The sequence below is a fragment of the Apium graveolens genome, chromosome 10 (genome assembly GCF_009905375.1).
Source record: "Apium graveolens cultivar Ventura chromosome 10, ASM990537v1, whole genome shotgun sequence".
NCBI classification, from domain to species: Eukaryota; Viridiplantae; Streptophyta; class Magnoliopsida; order Apiales; family Apiaceae; genus Apium; species Apium graveolens.
In genome coordinates, this window is record NC_133656.1 from 108,912,004 (window position 1) to 108,937,841 (window position 25,838).

Here is a 25,838-nt window from a genome sequence, read left to right on the forward strand (position 1 = left end):
CTCATAACATTCTCTGCCCTCAATCCTAAGAGTGACTGTATAACCACTAATTCTTCTGCACTAGAAATAAATGAAGTTTGAAGCTGTGCAGAGATACTCGACGGATGAGTAATATCCATCGGGTTAGTGGTTTTGCTATCTGACGGATAACTGCTGTTAAGCTTATTCGTCGAGATATAATCACTACTCGATGGATGAGTAATATCCATCGAGAGAGTAGAAATGAATGAACTTGGAATAGAAACTATTATGGACTCTGTGCTGATTGATGATATTTTGGGCACAGATGATTCAACAGTTCCTGAAAGAATTGGCAAGTGAGCCAACAAATCATCTAAAAGATGATGCTCACTTGCATTAGATTTTGGCTTCCCCAACAAAGTTAAAGAAGGGGAATCAGGAATTGATGTGTTTATCATATCCATATCCGGAGAAATTGTAGGAGAATTTGGTGTTTGAGGTGCTTCGATCACTAGAGATTTTGGCTGTGACTCCACATATATTGGAGCCACATCAAGCTGAATTTGTGAAGGTGCAGTTAATATGTCTTTAGCACCAGTTTGCACAGTGTGTGTACCCTGTGCATCCCCAAGGGTTTTGGATTTCTTCTTTCTGGCATAAGTTTAGGGTGAGCTAGTGTCCCTTACCCTGTTGGCATATGCTCTTGGTTGAGAGCTTTGTTCAATAGTTACATCCTGTTGGGATGATACAACTAGAAATGAGCTTTTATCCTTTTTAAGCACTGCAGTTTGTTGGGAAACTGCAGTATGGCTAGGCTAGGAACCGCTCAACTCTCCATCCTTATCCTTAGGGTTTCTTTTATGTTCACCCTGTCCCTCACCTACCTTTTCTACCTTCACACTCCCCTCTTTGGTTTTGGTGGATTTTGCAACTGGCATCTTTTGAGAGATACCAGAGGGGGCTTTCTTTGATTTGGATTTTGAAATTTTTATTGGTTTGGTAGCTAGGGTAGGCAACTGTTGGGTCATTGACACAGTTTCGATTGCTACACTAGTATTCAAAGAAATTTGTGAGGTTGGAATAGTAGGGATGGATGAACTTACCTCACTTACCTGAGGTGCTTCCATTATAGGGAAATAGAAGAGTGGCACCTCCTTGTGATGATTTGTCCTGTTCAAACCTGCAATAATCCTTCTCTCTTGAACCCAACAATCTAATTTGTTATTTGGGTTCTCAAGCACAATTTTCTTAGAGAGGTGGTTAGCTAACATCATGAAAAATCTAGCATAATAAACACTTTTACCCCTCTTGTTTAACTCTCCTAATTTAAAACCCAACTCAAACAGAACAAGGTCACTAAAATTAAAGTACTTATCTGTAGCTAGCATGTAGAGCATGTTAAGCATTGAAATATTAACAGAATCAAAATTACTGATTTTACTAGAGAAGACCTTGGTCACTATATCACACAGGAAACTTCATTCCTTCCTAAGACCCAATCTCCTAATGTCACTCAACTTAGAAGTAGAAAGAGCATAGTTCACGGAATTAAGCATATTAACTATATCAGTATCTGTGTGTGGTGAGGTCATAGTATTATCAGGAATCTTGAAACATGCTTTAATAACATCACTATTAATATATAATTCATTACCTTTGATAGTGAGTGTGATGGTTTTATCAGTTGAATTGTATGTAGCAGTGGTCCACATCTCTTCAACAACTTCACAAAAGATGGTGGGTGATTCTAGCATGGCATAGTTAAGCTTGCAGTTCTTCACAAAATCCATCATTTTGTGGTAGTCACCAGAATGTTGAATCCCCTTGTTCACTAAGGTTGTGAAGTTATTCCTCTCATAAATGAACCCAGTTTGAGACATAATCTTGACAACAAGCGCCATTGTTAGAGAATAAGAGCTTGCAGAGAGAGAATAAGTGCTTTGAAAGAGAAAGAAATTGGAGCAGATAATTTGAGAAAGATAAAAGAAAATCAATAGAAATGAAATAGGCTTTTATACTATCTCAAAAATAACTGCCAAAAATAATAAAGTAAAATAAAGTAGCCAATAAAAATTGCCTAAAATAGCCGTTTTAAAAAAAACTGTCAAAATTCCATCAATTATCTGTCGTGTTATGCTTACAAACTATAAGTATACTCGATGGATAATGTTCAGGAAATTAACGGCTAAGATTAAGACAATTCGACGGATGAGGATAAACTGTTATCCGTCGAGTTATAAAATATTCCAGAAAAATAATTGATTTTTATTAGCAAATAGTATTCCGATGGATGATCAAACTCGATGGATAAGGATCATCCGCCGAGATGTAAATTTTGACTAAACCAAAATTTCATCCATGACCGAAAAAAATCAATTTAAATTTCTGGCTGCATTACAACTTGCAAATTATCTCATAAGGATTTAAGAATAATTAATCATACCTAACTCACTTACCAACCTTGAGAAGGTGGATTCATCCAGTGGCTTGGTAAAAATATCTGCAAGATACTTCTCACTTGGAACAAAATGTAGTTCTACAGTACCATTCATTACATGTTCCCTTATGAAGTGGTACTTGATGTCTATGTGCTTTGTCCTTGAATGTTGTACTGGATTTTTAGTGATGGCAATTGCACTTGTGTTATCACAGAAAATAGGAATCCTTTCAACTTGCAAACCATAGTCTAGCAATTGATTTTTCATCCACAAAATCTGTGCACAGCAACTGCCAGCAACAATATATTTAGCTTCAGCTGTAGAAGTAGACACTGAATTTTGCTTTTTACTGAACCAGGACACAAGCTTGTTTCCTAGAAATTGACAGGTTCATGTTGTACTTTTTCTATCAATTCTACAACCTGCATAGTCTGCATCTGAGTAACTAGTTAGATCAAAACCAGAATCTCTAGGGTACCAAATGCCAAATTTTGGTGTTCCCTTGAGATATCTGAAAATTCTCTTAATAGATACTAAGTGAGATTCTCTAGGTTCATCCTGAAATCTAGCACACAAACATGTAGCAAACATTATATCTGACCTACTTGCTGTTAAGTACAGAAGTGAGCCAACCATGCCCCTATAACTTAAAATATTTATAGACTTTTCAGTAGTGTTTAATTCAAGGTTAGTTGCAGTAGCCATGGGAGTTTTTTGCAGATGTGCAATCCATTAAATCAAACTTCTTTAAAAGATCAAAAATGTATTTAGTTTGACTAATGAATATTCCATCACTAACTTGCTTAACTTGAAAACCAAGAAAGTAAGTTAGTTCTCCCTCATTTCATACTTACTTTGCATCAATTTGGCAAACTTTTTGCAAAGTTTCTCATCTGTAGATCCAAAAATAATATCATCTACATAAATTTGACCAAGTATGCTAGAGCCATTAACATTTCTAAAGAATAAATTTTTATCTACAGTACCTCTTGTGAAGTGATTTTCCAAAAGAAACTTTGATAAAGTGTCATACCAGGCTCTAGGTGCTTGCTTTAATCCATAAAGTGCTTTCAAAAGATAATAGACATGTTCTGGAAAATTTGGATCTTCAAAACCAGGAGGTTGACTGACATATACTTCCTCCTCCAAATCTCCATTCAGAAAGGCACTTTAGACATCCATTTGACAGACCTTGAAATTGGCATGGGCTACATAGGCTAAGAAGATTCTGATGGCTTCAAGTCTTGCAACAGGAGCAAATGTTTCATCAAAATCTATTCCTTCTTGTTGACAATAGCCCTTAGCAACCAATCTAGTTTTGTTCCTGACTACTATGCCATTTTCATCCATCTTGTTTCTGAATACCCATTTGGTGTCTATTGGATTCTTTCCTTTAGGCTTGGGCACCAGCTTCCAAACATTATTCCTCTCAAATTGGTTTAGCTCCTCCTGCATAGCTAAAATCCAATCAGGATCCAACAAAGCTTCTTCTACCTTCTTTGGTTCTTCCTTGGAAAGAAAGCTGCTGTATAGACATTCTTCTTGAGTTACTCTCTTGGTTTGAACTCTAGAAGAAACATCACCAATGATGAGCTCAAAGGGGTGATCTTTTGTCCATTTCCTTTGTTGAGGTAGATTAGATCTAGATGAAGAGGCCTCATTGTTGTCTTGATGTGTAATTGAGTTTTGATTATTAGAAACTCTCCCTGAGTTTGTGGATCTTTGATTTGAGAAAGGGGAACTTTCTATAGGTGATCTATTCTGATTTCCAGCTTCTTTTGATAACCCGACGGATGGTGAATTTCGAGTTCCGACGGATGAAGCTGGTTGTCTATTGACGGATAACGCAGATTGTCTCCCAAAGGATGAAGCATTATGCAACTCGATAGATGTTGAATTTTGTGCTTCATTAGTAGTGGATTTTTCTACATTATCTTTTGATACTATTTCTTGATCACTTTCATCATCACTGTCATCATGTCAAATTTGAGGCTCTCATGGTAATCTCCATCTTGCAGTCCTTCAATCTTTTTATCATCAAATACAACATGTATTGATTCCACAACAATGTTGGTTCTTAGATTGTAGACTCTATATGCTTTACCAACAACATATCCAACAAAAATTCCTTCATCTGCTTTAGCATCAAACTTACCATTCTGATCAGTTTGATTTCTAAAGATATAACACTTACATCCAAAGACATGAAGAAAATTTAGAGTTGGCTTCTTGTTCTTGAACAATTGATAGGAAGTCATGCATTTTGCTTGATTGATCAGAGAAATATTCTGAGTGTAGCATGCAGTGTTTACAGCTTCAGCCCATAAATATGTTGGCAATTTAGATTCTTCAAGCATTGTTCTGGCATCTTCAATAAATGATCTGTTCTTCCTTTCCACTACTCCATTCTGTCATGGAGTTCTTGCTGCTGAAAATTCATGCAAAATTCCATTTTCTTCACAAAATGCTTTCATGACAGAATTCTTGAACTCAGTTCCATTGTCACTCCTGATTCTTCTCACTTTAAAATCAGGATGATTATTGACTTGCGTGATTGATGATGATTTCACTAGCCTCATCTTTAGACTTTAGGAAATATGTCCAAGAGAACTTTGAGAAATCATCTACAATTACTAGGCAATATCTTTTCCTTGAAATGGACAACACATTGACTGGTCCAAATAAATCTATGTGAAGCAGTTGCAAAGATTCTTCAATTGTTGAATCAAGTTTCTTTCTGAATGATACGTTAATATGCATTCCCTTTTGGCAGGCATCACACAATCCATCCTTAGAAAACTCTACTAGAGGAATGCCTCTAACCAGTTCTTTCTTTACTAGCTCATTCATGGTCTTGAAGTTTAGATGGGATAGCTTCTTGTGCCATAACCAACTTTCATCCTGACTTGCTTTGCTGAGAAGACAAGTAACAGATTCTGCATTAGATGAGTTAAAGTCAGCTAGGTACATATTTCCTTTTCTCACACCAGTGAGAACCACTTTGTTGCTCCTCTTGTTAGTCACAACACAGGCTTCTGAGTTGAAGGTTACTGAATTGCCTTTATTACAAAGCTGGCTGATACTCAACAAATTGTGCTTGAGACCATCCACTAAGGCAACCTCCTCAATGATGAAATTGTCTTTTGAAATCAAGCCATATCCCACAGTATAACCCTTGCTGTCATCTCCAAAAGTAATACTTGGGCCAGCTCTCTCCTTAAACTCTGTGAGCAAGGTAGAATCTCCAGTCATGTGTCTTGAACAACCACTATCCAAGTAACATAGATTCTTTCTGTTTCCCTGCACACATCAAAATTAAATCAAGTTAATTTTGGTACCCAAGTTTCCTTGGGTCCTGCCTTGTTAGCTTTCTTTTTCTGTTTCTTAGGCTTTATCTCATTTGACTTAAGGATATCAGATTCATCCTTAGTCATTTGAGTTGGGCCTTTGAAACCATTCATCATAACAGAATTATCATGCATACTTTGATTAATAAGGAATGTCATGCTACTAGTGAACATGTTATTCCAGTAAGGCATGCTAAATGGCATTTGTGGCATACTAAATGCAGCATAATAAGGATTAGGTACAAATGGCATATTAGCAAACTGTGCATTCATATTCTGTGTAGACATAGCATTCATAGGCATAGGAGGCATGGCATTCATGTTAGGAAAGTGAGGTGGCACAGATATGGAAGTAGGCGTGGCAGATTTGCAATTAACAGACAAATGATTTACGCTACCACACTTGATACAGATTTTTCTTGGAGCATATTTACCAGGTGTGTAGTTATTGTGTTTGTTAATCCCTACTTTACCATTTCTATTATTTTTCCTTTTAGCCTCTATTTTAACCTCAATCTTTTCAAGTCTGTCACTCAATTGCTTGACAGTCATATGACCAACATTACCCTTTTTCCTTTTCTTAACTTGACTCGATTCTCCTGTAACAAAATTTTAGGAAACTGATCCATACTTTTCATTTAACTTAACAAGTTTGGCTTTACTGTTAGGCTTGCTCACAGTCGATGGATGAGGATTTACATCACTCGACGGATAACCCTTTTTGTTATCCGACGGATGACCCTCATCTTCCGTCGAGTCTACATCTGTTAGCACTCCTTCCACCAAATTTGGTTCTAGCTTCTCCTTGTTCTTCTTCCAGGCTGCATCACAAAAGGACTCGATCCCTTGTACTTTGGTGATTTGAGCATGAACATCTCTAGATGTTTTCCATGCCTTAATCACCTCCTGTTCACGTTCAAGCTGCTTCTTCAAAATTTCTTCTTTCTTCAAAGACTCAGTTAATTCCTACTTGGCAATCTTACACTCAATTCTTAATTTTTCAAAATCAATGAACTGAGACTCTAGCACATTATTCCTCTCACTTAAAAATAAATTGTTTTCTTTGATTTTAGCATTTTCTTTAGTAAGAGACTTAAGTGTAACACGCAAATGATATAACTCTATAGACATGTCATTTATAGCATCATTACACTCAGCTTTAGATAAATGTGCAAGGTTTGTAGTAATTACCTGATTACTTGAGGAACTTGTCTCTGTTTCATCAGACTTGGCCATTAGGGCTAGATTGACATAGCTGACATCTTCATCTTCATCCAGACCAGTAGCCCAGTCATTTTCTTGTGTAATGAAAGCCCTTTCCTTTTGTTTGAGCAACTCATAGTATTTCTGTTTATAATCCACAGGCTCAAACTTCTTTTTGATGGAATCTGACTTTCTACACTTACCGGCAAAGTGCCCTGCCAAGCCACATTTGAAACATTTGAATTTTGATTTATCCACCATGTTTCTATTTGGCTTGGCTGCTCCAAAGTTCTTCTTGAACTTGAGCTTAGAAAATCTTTTGGAAAGAAATGCTAGATGTTCATCAATATCTTCTATGTCATCTTGGCTCAAAGAATCTTCATTTTCTGCTACCAGCCCCTTGCCCTTGTTTTCATAGACCTTTGAAGTTGATTCAACAGCTTCCATCTTCATCTCCTTCTCTTTTTCTAACTCAGCAACTAGTGCAATGGATCCTCCTTTCTTCTTTCCTCTCTCCATCCTCTCGTCTTGCTCTATTTCAAGCTCATAAGTCTTCAGGATGCCATACAGTCTCTCCAAAGTAAACTCCTTATAATCTTGAGAGTTTCTTAATGAGAGTGTCATTGGTTTCCATTCCTTTGGAAGAGATCTAAGGAATTTCAGATTGGAGTCTTTTGTCTGATGGACCCTTCCATGCAGCTTTAGAGCATTTAGTAGTTTTTGAAACCTACTAAAAATGTCAGTGAGAGACTCACTTTCTTCACTATGAAAATGCTCATATTGCTGAATTAGCAGCTGCATCTTATTTTCCCTTACTTGCTCAGTGCCATCACAGATAATCTGTATTGTATCCCAAACTTCCTTGGCAGTTTTGCAATTGATGATGTTGTCAAACATATCACCATCAACTCTATTGAACAGGATATTCATGGCCTTTTTATCCTTCCTGACTTGTTCAATATCAGGATCAGACCATTCATGCCTTGGCTTGGGGACAGATGGATCATTTCCAGTTGCAGCTCTCATTGGTACATGAGGGCCTCTTTCTATGCAATCCACATAGGCCTCATCTTGAGAAAGTAAATGAAGATGCATCATTACCTTCCAGTGATGGTAATTATCTTTATCCAGAAAAGGAATCTTGACTCCAACATCCTTCTTGTTCATCTTGCTGTATTGTTGTGATCTTTAAACTCTTTATTCTTCAAGAGCTTGCTCTAATACCAATTGTTAGTCCCTTAACAATTCAACAAGAATTACAGAAGGGGGGTTGAATGGAATTCTTGAAACTTTTTCTTAAATAAAATTGTTTTAACTTAAATATATATATCAGTGTGAATTGATTTGTAGAGTGCGGAATAATAACTTTGAATGAATCAAAACACAAGTAATTAAGAACACAAGTCTTTAAAAACTTTCTGGTGGATTTGAATGTATCCACCAGAGATATATAATATATATCGAGAGAACTCTGTGTAGCAAAAAGCTCACAGCTGCTTACAAGTATTGAACAACTAAGAATGCAGAGAAATGCTAAGAATTCAGCTTACAAATGTTTCTCTCCTTGAATCTCAGTTATCATTCTATTTGCTACTTCTTGGTTTATATAACACCAAGATTACAAAGTAATAAGACAACATAATAAAATAAAAACTATCAAGTCTAATACTATGCTACTTCATTACTCTATTCCAGCATCTTTGAATATCTTCATATTAACATAGAAATGGTAATGCTTCTTTGTTCTCGAAAACCCAGTTGAATAGGCTACCACATTCCATTTGCATAAACTCGACGCATGTGACTGTGTTGTCACTGTCAACGGATGTTTGAATTGATTATCCATTGATTACATGATCATCCGTCGATGGCTTTGTTTATCATCCATCGACAGCTTTGTTGATCATCCGTCGACAGCTATATTGATCATCCATCGATAGCTTTGTTAATCATCCATTGGTAGCTATTTGGCACTTAACTTCATTTCATTTATGCAGAATTACAAGACATCATCTATGTACCATTAATCAACCTATTCTGCATATCTAGTTAAAGTCAATCATGACTTATATGCTACTACAGAATCTATACAAAGGTGTATGCAGAAATGTGCTACAGACTTATTGTTACAAAAGCTACTCACTCGATGGATAATAAATCATCATCAGTCGGGACTGTATTGAGTCATCCGTCGGGACTACAATCCTTATCCGTCGAGTGCTACATTTTTCACTAAGTAAAATCTACCAAGGTGTTTTGTTAATAAAATGATCAAGTTCACAACATATACACAACACCAGGGAGGCCACGTAGATGTTAAACTTTCAGGTTATTAAGACAACCTCTACTTATAATGCCATCATGGGTAGAACAAGGATCCATGCATTTAAGACTATACCCTCAACCTACCACATGGTACTGAAGTTCCCAACTAGGAACGGTGTTGGAGAGGCGAAAAGAGATCAAAAAATGGCCCGCAGTTGCTATGTTTCAACAATTAGGTCCGATGGGACTGTGGGAAGGTCCTCCCCATAGAAGATATAGTTGTTTGTGATAATGAAGAACTTCGAGGGAAGCTAACAGAGGACTTAGTCCCAATTCCCCTAGACTCTTTAAACCTGGAGAAGGTCACGTATATTGGGGCATGTTTAGACAAGCCCTTAAAGGGCCAATTGACAACTTTCCTATAAAGGAATAGTGATGTGTTTTCTCAGATGATAGCTGATATACCTGGGATTGACCCTAACCTCATAACTCATAAGCTGAACGTCGATCCAACTCGGAAGGCCGTGAAGTAGAAGAAGAGAACTTATGCCCCTGACAGGATGGAATCCATTAAATAAGAGGTCGAGAAGCTTCTAGAAGCTGGATTCATTGAGGAAGTGCAGTTCCCTGAGTGGTTGGCCAACCCCGTAATGGTCAAGAAAGTCAATGGGAAGTGGAGGATGTGCATCGAATTCACTGACTTAAATGATGTTTGTCTTAAGGATTGTTACCCCCTACCAAGGATTGATACCCTAATCGATGCCACCACTGGACACGAGATGCTAAGTTTTATGGATGGCTTCAGCGATTATAATCAGATTAAAATGCACAAAGATGACACCCCCAAGGTATCTTTCGTAACTAACTTTGGTTTCTTTTTTATCTTGTTATGGTTTTTAGACTTAAAAATGCAGGAGCTACTTACCAAAGATTGGTAAATAAGATATTTGCCCATCTAATTATGAAGACCATGGAGGTCTACGTTGATGATATGTTAGTTAAAAGCCTCAGAGAGGCCGATCATATTAGTCACCTCAGAGAGACATTTGAAGGGCTGAGGCACCATAAGATGATGTTAAACCCCGCCAAGTGTGCTTTTGGTACTGGGTCTGGAAAATTTTTGAATCACATGGTCTCAAAGAGGGGAATAGAGTCCAACCCCGACAAGATCAAAGTGATCCTGGACATGGATCCACCACGCTCCATCAAGGATGTTCAAAAGCTAACATGAAGAATCGCAGCTCTAGGGAGGTTCATCTCCAAGTTTGGAGATAAATGCCTGCCCTTTATCAAAACCCTTAAGAAGGTGAAGAAATTTGAATGGACATTTAAAAGCCAAGAGGCCTTTGAACAGCTAAAGAAGTACATGACTAAAGCCCCGTTGATGGCCAAACCAAGTCCAGAGGACACCCTTTATTTGTACCTCGCGGTATCTGAGCAAGCCGTGAGTGCAGTCCTGATAAAGGAAGAACAGAAACTCCAGAAGCCTGTACTATGTAAGTAAGGTGCTCCACAGAGCAAAGTTGAATTACTCCACCACAGAGAAATTTGCACTTGCCCTCATCACAGCCTCGAGGAAGTTGAGACCATACTTCCAGGATCACAAGATCGAAGTCCTGACGAACCAACCTTTAAGGAACATTCTTCATTGCCCGAAGGCTAGTGGAAGGCTCATTAAGTGGGCAATTGAGTTAGGAGAATTTGACATCAAGTACAAGCCTCGAACAGCCATCAAGGCTCAGGCCTTAGCAGATTTCATGGTCGAATGCACCATTAATGACCAAAAAGTCAGGGACAAGAATAAGTAACCCCGAAAGGAGGAGAGAAAGAGAAATATAAAGATACGACTCTGAAAGAGTATTGGGTTCTCCATTTTGACGGAGTGTCCAAAACAAAATCTAGTGGTGCAGGCCTAGTTTTCCAAAGCACCGATGGGTTCATAATTGGGTATGCTTTGTAGTTGGACTTCCCAACTATGAATAACGAAGCAGAGTATGAAGCATTGATAGCCGGCTTAGGCTTGGCTAGAGCCGTGAGGGCTAAAAATCTTAAGGTCTGTGGAGACTCAAGACCTGTATTTTCTTAATTCAATGGAGAGTTTGAGTCTAGGGATGATACTATGGCCAAGTACTTGACAATCGTGATAGGAATGGTACGTAGAGCACGTTCCGAGATAGGAGAACACTACGGCTGATCCCCTATCCCAGTTCACCTCATCTATAATCGAGAACTATCCGAGAACTATCTACTTCTAGGTCCTGAAGACCCCTAATATACATGTCATAAATCTGACAGCACCGATTGGTCTAGCAAGTTGTTGGATAGATCCGATCAAAACCCACCTTGAGACTGGATGGCATCCTGACAATGCCCAGGAGACACGCAAGCTGTCGGTGAGAGCATTGAGATATTCATTGATTGAAGGTCTTTTGTACAAAAGATCATTTTTTATTCCATACTTGAAGTGCTTGAAACCTCTTGAGGCAGATGAGGCGCTTAAAGAAGCCCATGAAGGGATTTGTGGAAAATAGTTGGGAGGCAGGACCCCGCTTACAAGATAACTCGATTGGGATTCTACTGGCCAACGATGCTAGCTGATGCAAAGGCTTATGTAAAGAAATGTGACAGGTTCCAGAGGCACGCTCCAACAGTATGACAGCCCCATAGAGAGGCTTACATCTATCAATACACCCATCCCTTTTGCAATGTGGGGAAATGATATCCTTGGACCATTTCCTATAGCATCGGGATAGATGAAGTTCATTTTAGTAGTCATAGACTACTTCACAAAGTAGATTGAGGCTAAGGCACTAGCCAAGATAACCATCAAGCAAATTTTCCAATTCTTCTAGGAGAATGTGATATGATGATTTGAGATCCCATGCATCCTTGTCATGGATAATGGCTTTACAATTTGATAATGCAGAGTTCAGAGAGTATTGCAACGATAACAACATAGAGCTTAGCTTCACCTCAGTTGCACACCCACAGTAAAACGGGCAGGCAAAAGTTGCTAACAGAATCATCTTTGATGGACTTAAGAAAAGTGTTGAATGCTCAAGGAACACTTAGGAAGATGAGTTGCTGCTTATACTATGGGCATATCACACCACCTACAAAGTGACAACTGAAGTTATCCCATTTATGCTAGCTTACAGAGCCGAGGCTGTGGTGCCCCTTGAGATCACCCATGGATCACCTAGGGTCAAAGCTTATGAACCAGAAAGCAATGAAGAAGGCATGCGACTAGTTCTCGATCTCATTGACGAGGTCAGAGACAAGGCCAATGCCCGAAATGCAGAACATCAATGAAGAACCTCCCTCTATTATAATAGAAGGGTTAAGGAAAGGTTCTTTTAGCAAGGAGACTTGGTTTTAAGGAAGATTGAGGCATCAAAAGTCGGGGAGATATGAAAGCTAGCCCCCAACTGGGAAGGGCCTTATAAGGTCAGGAAGACATTAGGACGAGGATCCTGCAAGTTGGAGACCATGAACGGTGATGAAATTCCCCGCACTTGACACGCTTCAAACCTAAAGGTTTATTATGTTTAGGATGTTTGTGATATGTTCCTGGTACTTAGTATTAAGTTTATGAATAAGGTCGACGAAACCATCTTATGTAAGGGTTGAACCCGTTTTTTAGATATATTATCTATTTATGCAAGTTTATTTCTATCATCTTCTCTACTAATTTATTTAAGTACGAGCATCTAAAGAATGCAAGTCCCGTTTTTCAGAGATATTATCTATTTATGCAAGTTTATTTCTATAATCTTGTCTACTAATTTATTTCTATCACCGTTTAAACGGTGCACCTGTATCTAGAAAATGCCGCCTAATCAAAATATCGATGCCTTTAATATCAGGATCCATTTATAAATGAGATCTAGATTAACAGCACTAGCAACAATAGCAAAAGTGACAGTAGCAGAATCAAAAACAGTACAGAAAAACTGAAATATAAAGAAACTATACACCGTAGTATGGCTCCTCAATACAACAGCAACTGACTAACTTCCCATCACTGCTCAAGTACAATAGCTAAACTGATCTTATATACAACAAAGGTTGGCTGGCTATATCAGCCATAACTATGTAGAGCAAACTGGTAAATCAAGTCAAACTTAAGGAATACTGACTCTACTAGGCACCATAGTCCAAATTTCAACCAACCATCCCTTTAAGGATGATTTCTTATCACCTATAAGTGGTCCACCAACCACTGAATTACTTTTCCCGAGGCCATAACTCCACCATTGGATCCTGAATCCTCGCTGCTACCCTTATTCTTGAATAACAACCTGGTATAAGACTTTTATTCCTCCTGACTGTCAACTTTCTTTTACTCCAATAACCAAGACTATCTAACTACAGAGATTACTGAAGAATTCATTGGCATGGAATTTCGAAATCAAGGAATCAATTATAAAGGGAGGAAAAATGAAGAAGATATAGATATGACTGAGGGCAACCATACAAGTACATAAGATGGCCAGTCTTAGTACCGCATAGTTTATAACATATAGTTCAGTGGCGTCCCATCAGACCCTTTGTCATACAGATAAATAGTCAAATCATATGGATTGTTTTCCCCAATCAACCGGTAGAATCACTGGGAAACGAATTAATATTTAGGTAGAACATTCACAACAAGAAGGGGAAATCTGATTTATAATAAATCAATAGAACCTTAAGTTGCTTGCTTCGAGCTTGACTTCCTTACGGATAAATAAGCAACTTATTAGGAAACAGACAATCATTTTGGGAAACAAAATATGTCTCAAGAAATACGTACATGATTTAAGATATAACAATAGTACTTATCCTCATACTTCATGAAACTTGGCTGTCATAGCAGCCACCGACTATTATCATACCATCTGAACTCACCGATGTCACACACTTGGTCCAACAACATTCCTTAACACAGAAAATGCAATATTTTGGAATAATGTTGGTGTCTCTTTTTTAGTCCCTAATAATGCAACAAGAATTACAGAAGGGGGTTGAATGGAATTCTTGAACCTTTTTCAGAAATAAAAAATGTTCTAACTTAAGATATATATGACAATGTTTTGATTTGCAAAGTGCGGAATAACAAGTTAAATATGAATCAAAACACAAAGTAATAAAAACACAAGTCTTTAAAACTTTCTGGTGGATTAGAAAGTATCCACCAGAAAAATATATATATATATATATATATATATATATATCGAGAGAACTCTGTGAAGCTTGAATAGCTCACAGCTGCTTACAAAATGAAAACAACTAAACTTACAGAGAAATGCTAAGAATACAGCTTACAAATGTATCTCTGAGAATTTACTTTCTTAGTCTCTTGTTGTTCTGATTGTTACTCTTGGTTTATATATCACCAAGATTACACAGTATTAAGACAAGATAATAAAACAAAACCTATCAAGTCTAATACTATGCTACTTTATTACTCTATTCCAGCATCTTTGAATATCTTCATAATAGCATGGAAATGGCAATGCTTCTTTGTTCTCAGAAACCCAGTTGAATAGGCTTCCACATTCCTTTTGTATACACTCGACGCATGTGACTGTGTTGTCACTATCAACAGATGTTTGAATTGATTATCCGTCAGGTACATGATCATCCGTCGGGTTGCCTTGTTGATCATCCGTCGAGTAGCATTGTTGATCATCCGTCGGGTAGCTTTCTGGCACTTGACTTTATTTCATTTATGCAGAATTACAAGACATCATCTATGTACAATTAATTAACCTATTCTGCATATCTAATTAAAGTCAATATGACTTATGTGCTACTACAGAATCTAAACAAAGGTGTTTGCAGAAATGTGCTACATGACTTATTGTTACATAAGCTACTCACTCGATGGATAATAAATCATCATCCGTCGGGACTATATTGAGTCATCCGTCGGGACTATATTCCTTATCTGTCGAGTGTTACATTTTTCACTAAGTTAAATCTACTAAGATATTTTGTTAATGAAATCATCAAGTTCACAACATATTCACAACAATCTCCCCCAAATTATGTCTACTAGAATTATAGCCATAAATTAAGAGAAACTTGATGATAACAAAACACCCTAAAAATACAAATTTAAATGGAAGTAGATAGAACTATTAAGTGCTTCAATTATCAAAATGTACAAAAATTTGCTCACAGTCATTTTCAAGGTGCTCCTCTAGCCTGAGCAGATTAATCTATTTCCTTGAAGGTCTGGATCTCTTTCTAAGCTTTCTGTTATTTTCTTTTATCTAATTTTGGAGCTGTCTGTGGAATTCCAGTTCATCAGATTCTGAGAGATTTAGCATTTCTTGCATTTCCAAAAGAGTCTCATTACTAGAGATGCTCAATTGGTCTTCTAATATGAAGAATCTTCTAACTCCTTTGTCATCCATGAATTCCATCAGCCAGTAGGGTCTTAGATGCACTCTACTCCATGTGTAAGGAATAGTTAGAGTCTTTGGGAGTGCATCTTTAGCTCTAATACTCCTCAGTTCTTCAATCTTATTTAAAACAAGTCTTTTAGCTGTCACATTGAATCCAAGGTTCTTCTTGAAGGATGAATAAACCTTTATCAGCACGGATTGGCTTTCTTGAAGGATCCTGTGAAGTGGCCACTGTATCTCTTTTCCTCCCTTATACTTGAATACTAACCTTTCAGGCAGATTCCTGTAAGCATCAATCCCTCTAACTTCTTCCAGTTCATCTAGATAGAGGTTTAAGTCTGAGAATTCCTTGATGTCACAGATGTACATGATATCTTCTTTGTTGACTTTGGTTTGAGCTTTGCTTAGAGACTTGGATCTGAGAGTTGATGGCTTCACTTTCTTGACTGCTCTTATCTTTGTCTTCTTTGGCTTCATAAAGTGAGGCAAATTGAGTTCAGGTATTGGTAGACTATCCCAGTCTATTGGCTCATCCTTTGGAATGATAGGTTCACCATGAAAGTTCTTGGATGGATCTATCTTGAATTCTTCATGTGCCACAAAGGGCATGGATGTTTGAGTTGTTGTAGACATAGACTCTTTGGGAAAATACCCTTCCATCTTCTCATCACTGAAGTCCAATTTTCTCTTGATTCTTTGCTTGTACCTTGGCTTCTTTGTCTGTGGAGGTTCATTTTACATTACTTGATCTTGAGATTCAACTGTTTCAGATGGTTGTGCAGAAACTTGTTGTGTAGGTTTCACAGCTTGTAGCTTGGCCAAGATAGCAGCTTGCTCCTTCTTTTGTTTGACCTTTTTAACATCTAGAGCAGCTTGCTTCTTTTCTTGCTTCAATCTTGCCTTTTCTTCTCTCTTTGCTTCAACAAATTGATAGTGTCCAGCCACCACACAAATTTCTTTACCATTCCTGAAAACTTTAGCAATTCTTCTTTTCAATACTGAATCAGCTGGATCCTTGTAGAATGCTATGGACCTGGACAACAACTTCTTTTCATCAGGCTTTGGTGTCTCATGCACTGTGTCCAAGGGGTTCTTTAGTGAAGATTTTGGATAGTTCACCCTTGGATTCAAAATTAGCTTAGCCTTTGGAGATTTGATGCAGGATGGTTGTCTTCTTTCCAGATTCTTCATGCTCATTTCATTCACAGATATTTTCCTGACTTGAGAGTGATGAATGGCTGATTTCTATGGCTTCTTTACTAAACCAAATTTCTTTTGTATATCCTCATCAATTTTCTCCCAGTTGATTGGACTCTACTGCTTCTTCTCAGCTACTCTCAATGTGGCTGCTGCTTTATTTATTAGATCAATACTGTTTGTTGTTGGTGGCTTGGTGAAAGTAATTGTAGGCACAATTACTTTACTGACTTGAATGTTAAACTGTTTCTCCCCCTCACTTGATCCTTTCTCCCCCTTTTTGTTATCATCAAGTTGTGTGGGAGGGAGTTGAGCTGCCACCAGTTGTTGGAGTAATGCAGTTTGAGCTTCTTAATTGTCTAGTATCTTGGCCATTGACTTCTCTACAGCAGATAGTCTTGAGTTCATGACCTCAACTTTCCTGTTTAGATCATCCTCCTTCCTTAGTTTGTGAGCAATTTTAGTCATGGTGGTTGCAGGGAGTCTAGCATCCATCCTTTCTATAACATCCTGCTTGACTTCAGAAATTTTCTGCTTGATGGCATCCACACTCTAACTGTGTTGGAGGGCTTGAATCTTATGCAGCTGGAGTGCTTCAAGATGTGCTTTGAGTAGTTGCTTTGTGCTAGCATTGGAAGATGCCTGAATGGCTGCTTGATTGTCATGAATCAACTTGAAAAGTGTTGATTGGAGATGTGAGTAGGAGCATTCTTTTGTGAGCATCCAGGTAGGAGTATCTGCATCTCCCCCTATGTCCATGCTACCTTCCTCATCATCATCATCATCCTCCCTAAAAGAAGTCTCATCCAGTTCCAAATCACTGCCAATGTTGGAAGGCATAGCAGTGATTGCATCCTTTGCTCTTAGTAAAGATTGTGTTGTATGCACCAAATTCAGCAATCTTTCAGCCTCCTCATTGCCCTGTACAACTAGAGTGTGGTAAGCTGTCACAGGGTGAGTAAATGTCTCAGCATCCAGGGAAATAGAATCTAGAACAGCTTGATATTCTTACTGAAATAGCCTTTTCCTTTCTACATCATTGACACTCATTGACTCACTTGCAATGGTTTCCACCCTTATCACTCCTGTACCTGCATTTCTCTCTTGATCTCTCTTTTGTTGCATCAAGGTCTCACCTTGGCTTCCCACCCTCACACCCTCACCTTCACCATCTAAGGTGGGACTCTTCACACTCACTTTTTCCAATCCTGAAGAAATGGATTGCATTTGTTCACTCTTTTCCTCTCCTTTTTCCTGGGAGAAACCCAGACTCTCACTCATTTCACTCCCTTCCCTCAATCCTAGGAGTGATTGCACTACCACTAAGTCTTCTGCACTTGTGATAATTAATGAAATTTGAAGCTGTGCAGAGACACTCAACAGATAAGGGATATCCGTCGGGTTAGTGGGTTGACTATCCGACGTATAACTGCTGTTAAGCTTATCCGTACGGATATAATCACTACTCGATGGATGAATAATATCCATCGAGTGAGTAGAAATGAATGTGTTTGGAGTGGAAACTATTATGGATTCTGTGCAGATTGATGAGAATTTTGGCACAGATGTCTCAACAGTTTCAGAAAGGAATAACAAGTGAGGCAACAAATCATCTAAAATATGATGCTCACTTGCTTGGATTTTTGGCTTCTCCAAGAGAGTTAAAGATGGAGAATTTGGAAGTGATGTGTTTATCATGTCAACATCCAAGGAGTGTGTGGGAGAGTTTGGTATTTCAGGGGCTTCAATTGTTAGAGATTTTGGCTGTGACTCCACATTTGTTGGAGCCACATCAAACTGAATTTGAGAAGGTGTAGTGATTGTGTCTTTAGCACCAGTTTGCACAGTGTGTGAACCCTGTGTATCCTCAAAGGTCTTTGGTTTTTTCTTTCTAGTATAGGTTTGGGGTGAGCTTGTGTCCCTTACCCTTTTGGCATATGCTCTTGGTTGAGAGCTTTGTTCAATAGTCACATCCTTTTGGGAGGATGTAACTAGAAATGAGCTTATATCCTTATTAAGCACTGTAGTTTGTTGGGAAACTGCAGTGTGGCTAGGCTGGGAAACACTCACTTCTCCAACCTTATCCTTAGGGTTTCTTTGATGTTCACCCTATCCCTCACCTTTCTTACCCACCTTCACACTCCCCTCTTTTGGTTTGGTGGTTTTTACAACTGGCATCTTTTGAGAGACACTAGAGGGGGTTTTCTTTGACTTGGTTTTTGAAATTTTGGATTTGGTAGCTTGGGTAGGCAACTGATGGGTCAATGACAAAGTTACCATAACTACACTAGAATGCAAAGAAGTGTGTGAGACTGGAAGGGTAGAGATAGATGAACTTACATCACTTACCTGAGGTGCCTCCATAACAGGAAAATAGAAGAGTGGCACCTCTTTGTGATGGTTTTCCTTGTTCAAATCTGCAATGATTCTCCTTTCTTGAACCCAACAATCTAATTTGTTGGTTGGGTTCTCAAACACAATATCCTCAGAGAGGTGGTTAGCAATCATCATTAAAAATCTAGCATAGTAAACATTTTTATCCCTCTTATTTAACTCCCCTAACTTAAACCCCAACTCAAATATGACAAGATCACTAAAGTTGAAAAATTTATCAGTAACTAGCATGTAAAGCATGTTAGGCATAGAGATATTGACAGAATCAAAATTACTGATTTTACCAGAGAATACCTTAGTAACTACATCACATAGATAACTCCATTCCTTCCTAAGACCCAACCTCCTAATTTCACTTAACTTAGAAGTAGAGAGTGCATAGCCCATGGAGTTAAGCATATTAACAATGTCAGTGTCTGTGTGTGGTGAAGTTACGGTATTATCAGGAATTTTGAAACATGCTTTAACAATGTCACTATTAACACATAATGCCTTACCTTTAATAGTGAAAGTGATAGTCTTATTAGCTGAGTTGTATGTTGCAGTCGTCCACATCTCTTCAACAACTTCCCAGTATATGGTGGGTGATTCCAGCATGGCATAGTTGAGTTTGTAGTTCTTCACAAAATCCATCATCTTGTGGTAGTCACCAGACTGTTGAATCCCCTTGTTCACAAGAGCAGTGAAGTTGTTCTTCTCATAGAAAAATCCAGTTTGAGACATTATCTTGACGACTGGTGCCATTGTTAGAGAGTAAAAACTTGCAGAGAGAGAGTAAGTGCTTTTGAGAAAGAGAGAAGTTAGAGCAGATGATTTGAGAAAGATAAAAGAAAAGCAGTGAAAATGAATTGTGCTTTTATACTCTCTCAAAAATAACTGTCAAAAATAATAAAGTAAAATAAAGCAACCAATAAGAATTGCTCAAAATAGCCGTTTTAAAATAAACTGTAAAAATTCCATCAATTATCCGTCGTGTTATACTTACTAACTATAAGTATACTCGATGGATAATGTTCAGGAAATTAACAGCTAGGATTCAGACAATTCGACAGATGAGAATAAATAGTTATCCGTCGAGTCATAAAATATTCTAGAAAAATAATTGATTTTATTAACAAAATGTATACCGACGGATGATCAAACTCGATGGATAATGATCATCCGTCGAGATGTAAATTTTGACTTATCCAAAATTTTATCCAAGACTGAAAAATGAATTAAATTTATGGCTGTAATACAACTTGCAAATTATTAAAAAGAATTCAAGAGTAATTTAACATACCTAACTCACTTACCAACCTTGAAAAGGCGGATTCATCCAGTGGCTTGGTAAAAATATCTGCAAGCTGCTTTTCACTTGGAACAAAATGTAGTTCCACAGTACCATTCATTACATGTTCCCTTATGAAGTGGTACTTGATGTCTATGTGCTTTGTTCTTGAATGCTGTACTGGATTTTCAGTGATGGCAATAGCACTTGTGTTATCACAGAAAATGGGAATTCTTTCCACTTGCAGACCATAGTCTAGCAATTGGTTTCTCATCCACAAAATCTGTGCACAGCAACTGCCAGCAGCAATATACTCAGCTTCAGCTGTAGAAGTAAAAACTGAATTTTGCTTTTTACTGAACCAGGACACAAGCTTCTTTCCTAGAAATTAACAGGTTCATGTTGTACTTTTTCTATCAATTCTATAACCTGCATAATCTGCATCTGAATAACCAGTTAGATCAAAACAAAAATCTCTAGGGTACCAAATGCCAAGTTTTGGTGTTCCCTTGAGATATCTGAAAATTCTCTTAATAGCTACTAAGTGAGATTCTCTAGGATCAGCTTGAAATCTAGCACAAAGATATGTAGCAAACATTATATCTGGCCTACTAGCTGTCAAGTACAGAAGTGAACCAACCATGCCCCTATAACTTGAAATATCCACAGACTTTTCAGTAGTGTTTAATTCAAGCTTAGTTGCAGTGGCCATGGGAGTTTTTGCAGATGTGCAATCCATTAGATCAAACTTCTTTAAAGGATCATAAATGTATTTAGTTTGACTAATGAATATTCCATCACTAACTTGCTTAACTTGCAAACCAAGAAAGTAAGTTAGTTCTCCCATCATGCTCATTTCATACTTACTTTGCATCAATTTGGCAAACTTTTTGCAAAGTTTTTCATCTGTAGAGCCAAAAATAATGTCATCTATATAAATTTGAACAAGTATACTAGAGCCATTAACATTTCTAAAGAATAAAGTTTTGTCTACAGTACCTCTAGTGAAGTGATTCTCTAAAAGAAACTTTGACAAAGTGTCATACCAGGCTCTAGGTGCTTGCTTCAGTCAATAAAGTGCTTTCAAGAGATAGTAGACATATTCTGGAAAATTTGGATCTTCAAAACCAGGAGGCTGGCTGACATAGACTTCCTCCTCCAAATCTCAATTCAGAAAGGCACTTTTGACATCCATTTGATAGACCTTGAAATTGGCATGGGCTGCATAGGCTAAGAAGATTCTGATGGCTTCAAGTCTTGCAACAGGAGTAAATGTTTCATCAAAATCTATTCCTTCTTGTTGACAATAGCCCTTAGCAACCAATCTAGCTTTGTTCCTGACTACAATGCCATTTTCATCCATCTTATTTCTGAATACCCATTTGGTGTCTATTGGATTCTTCCCTTTAGGCTTGGGCACCAGCTTCCATACCTTATTCCTTTTAAATTGGTTTAGCTCTTCCTGCATAGCTAAAATCCAATCAGGATCCAATAAAGCTTCTTCTACCTTCTTTGATTCTTCCTTAGAGAGGAAGCTGCTATATAGATATTCTTACTGAGTTGCTCTCCTTGTTTGAACTCTTGAAGATACATCACCAATGATGAGCTCAAAGGGGTGATCCTTTGTCCATTTCCTTTGTTGAGGTAGATTAGCTCTAGATGAAGATGCCTCATTGCTGTCTTGATGTGTAATTGAGTTTTGATTGTTAGAAATTCCCCTGAGTTTATGGATCTTTGATTTGTGAAAGGGGAACTTTCTGTAAGTGATCTATTCTGACTTTCAGCTTCTTTTGATGACCCGACGGATGGTGAATTTTGAATACCGACGGATGAAGCTGGTTGTCTCCCGACGGATAAAGCAGATTGTATCCGACGGATGAAGCATTTTGCAACTCGACAGATGTTGAATTTTGTGCTTCATTGGTAGTTGATTTTTATACATTATCCTTTGATACTGTTCCTTGATCACTTTCATCATCACTGTCATCACTAACCATCTCCACATTGTCAAATTTGAGGCTCTAATGGTAATCTCCATCTTGCAGTCCTTCAATCTTTTTATCATCAAACACAACATGTATTGATTCTACAACAATGTTGGTTCTTAGATTGTAGACTCTATATGCTTTACCAACAACATATCCAACAAAAATTTCTTCATCTGCTTTAGCATCAAACTTCCCATTTTGATCAGTTTGATTTCTCAAGATATAACATTTGCAGCCAAAGACATGAAGAAAATTTAGAGTTGGCTTCTTTTTCTTGAACAACTGATAGGGAGTCATGCATTTTGCTTGATTAACCAGAGAAATATTCTGAGTGTATCATGCAGTATTTACAGCTTTAGCCCAGAAATATGTTGGTAACTTAGATTCTTCAAGCATTGTCCTTGCAGCTTCAATAAATGATCTATTCTTTCTTTCTACTACTCCATTTTGTTGTGGAGTTCTTGCTGCTGAAAACTCATGCAAAATCTCATTTTCTTCACAAAATACTCTCATGACAGAATTCTTGAACTCAGTTCCATTGTCACTCCTGATTCTTCTAACTTTGAAATCAGGATAATTGTTGACTTGCCTTATGTGATTGATGATGATTTTCACTAGCCTCATCTTTGGACTTAAAGAAATATGTCCAAGAGAACTTTGAGAAATCATCTACAATTACTAGGCAAAATCTTTTCCTTGAGATGGACAGCACATTGACTGGTCCAAACAAATCCATGTGTAGCAGTTGCAAAGTGTTGTGTATATGTTGTGTACTTGATGATTTCATGAACAAAACACCTTGGTAGATTTTACTTAGTGAAATTATGTAGCACTCGACGGATAAGGTTTATAGTCCCGACGGATGACTCAATATAGTCCCAACGGATAATGACATTGAGTAGCTTATGTAACAATAAGTCTGTAGCATATTTCTGTATACACATTATTTAGAATCTGTAGTAGTACTTAAGTCATGTTGACTCTAGTTAGATATACAGAATATGTTGATTAATTGTACATAGATGATGTCTTGTAATTCTGCATAAGTGAAATGAAGTCAAGTGCCTGATTGCTACCTGACGGATAAACAACAATGAATTCGACGGATGATCAACAACCCAACGGATGATCAATAACTCGACGGATGATCAATAACTCGACGGATGATCATGAACCCGACTAATAAAGAATTCAAATATCTGTTGACAGTGACAACACAGTCACATACGTCGAGTGGATGCAAATAGAATGTGGTAGCCTATTCAACTGGGTTTTCGAGAACAAAGAAGCATAACCATTTCCATGCTATTATGAAGATATTCAAAGATGCGGGAATAGAGTAATGAAGTAGCATTGTAATAGACTAGATATTTTTTGTTTTATTATCCCGTCTCATTACTTTGTAATCTTGGAGATATATAAACCAAGAAGTAGCAACTAAGGAACAATCGAAGAGATACAGGCAGAGAAACATTTGTAAGCAGAATTCTTAGCATTTCTCTGTATTCTTAGTTGCTCAATATTTGTAAGCAGCTGTGAGCATTTTGCACACAGAGTTCTCTCGATATATATTATATATCTCTGGTGGAATCATTCAAATCCACCAGAAAGTTTTTAAAGACTCTTGTTTTTAAATACTTGTGTTTTGATTTATTTATGTAACTATTCCGCATTGTGCTAATCAATTCACACTTATGTATATATTCGAGTTAAAACATTTTTATTTCAAGAAAAAGTTTCAAGAATTCCATTCAACCCCCCTTCTGTAATTCTTGTTATATTGTTAAGGGACTAACAATTGGTATCAGAGCAAGCTCTTACCTTACAAAGAGTTTAAAGATCAAAATAATACAGCAAGGTGAACAAGAAGGATGTTGGAGTCAAGATCCCTTTTCTGGATAAAGATAATTACCATCATTGGAAGGTAAAGATGCATCTTCATTTGCTTTCTCAAGATGAGGCCTATATTGACTGCATAGAAAGAGGCCCTCATGTTCCAATGAGAGCTGCAACAGGAAACGAGCCATCAGTCCCCAAGCCAAGGCATGAATGGTCTGATCCTGACATTGAATAAGTCAGGAAGGATAAAAAGGCCATGAATATCCTGTTTAATAGAGTTGATGGAGATATGTTTGACAACATTATCAACTGCAAAACTGCCAAGGATGTTTGGGATACAATACAGATCATCTGTGATGGCACTGAGCAAGTTAGAGAAAACAAGATGCAGGTCCTGATTCAGCAATATGAGCATTTTCATAATGAAGAAAATGAGTCTCTCACTGACATTTTTAGTAGGTTTCAAAAACTACTAAATGCTCTAAAGTTGCATGGAAGGGTCTATCAGACAAAAGACTCCAATCTGAAATTCCTTAGATCTCTTCCAAAGGAATGGAAACCAATGACAGTCTCATTGAGAAACTCACAAGATTATAAGGAGTTTACTTTGGAGAGACTGTATGGCATCCTGAAAACATATGAGCTTGAAATAGAGCAAGATGAGAGGATGGAAAGAGGAAAGAAGAAAGCAGGATCCATTGCACTAGTTGATGAGTTAGAGAAAGAGAAGGAGATGAAGATGGAAGCTGTTGAGTCAACTTCAAGGGTCTGTGAAAGCAAGGGCAAGGGGATTGCAGTAGAAAGTGAAGATTCTTTGAGCCAAGATGACATGGAAGACATTGATGAACATTTAGCATTTCTTTCCAGAAGATTTGCCAAGCTTAAGTTCAAAAGAACTTTGAAGCAGCCAAGCCAAATAGAAACATGGTGGATAAATCAAAATTCAAATGTTTCAAATGTGGCTTGGCAGGGCACTTTGTCAGTGAGTATAGGAAGTCAGATTCCAGTAAGAAAAAGTTTGAGCCTGTGGATTTTAAGCAAAAATACTTTGAACTGCTCAAACAAAAGGAAAGGGCTTTCATAACACAAGAAAATGACTGGGCAGCAGATGGTCTGGATGAAGATGAAGATGTCAGCTATGTTAATCTAGCCCTAATGGCCAAGTTTGATGAAGCATAAACAAGCTATTCAAGTAATCCGGGAAACAGAAAGAATCTTTGGTACTTGGATAGTGGTTGTTCAAGACACATGACTGTTGATTCTACCCTGCTCACAGAGTTTAAGGAGAGAGCTGGCCCAAGTATTACTTTTGGAGATGACATCAAGGGTTATACTGTGGGTTATGGCTTGATTTCAAAGGACAATGTCATCATTGATGAGGTTGCCTTAGTGGATGGTCTCAAACACAATCTGTTGAGTATCAGCCAGCTTTGTGATAAAGGCAACTCAGTAACCTTTAACTCAGAAGCCTGTGTTGTGACTAATAAAAGAAGCAACAAAGTGATTCTCACTGGTGTGAGAAAATGAAATGTGTACCTAGC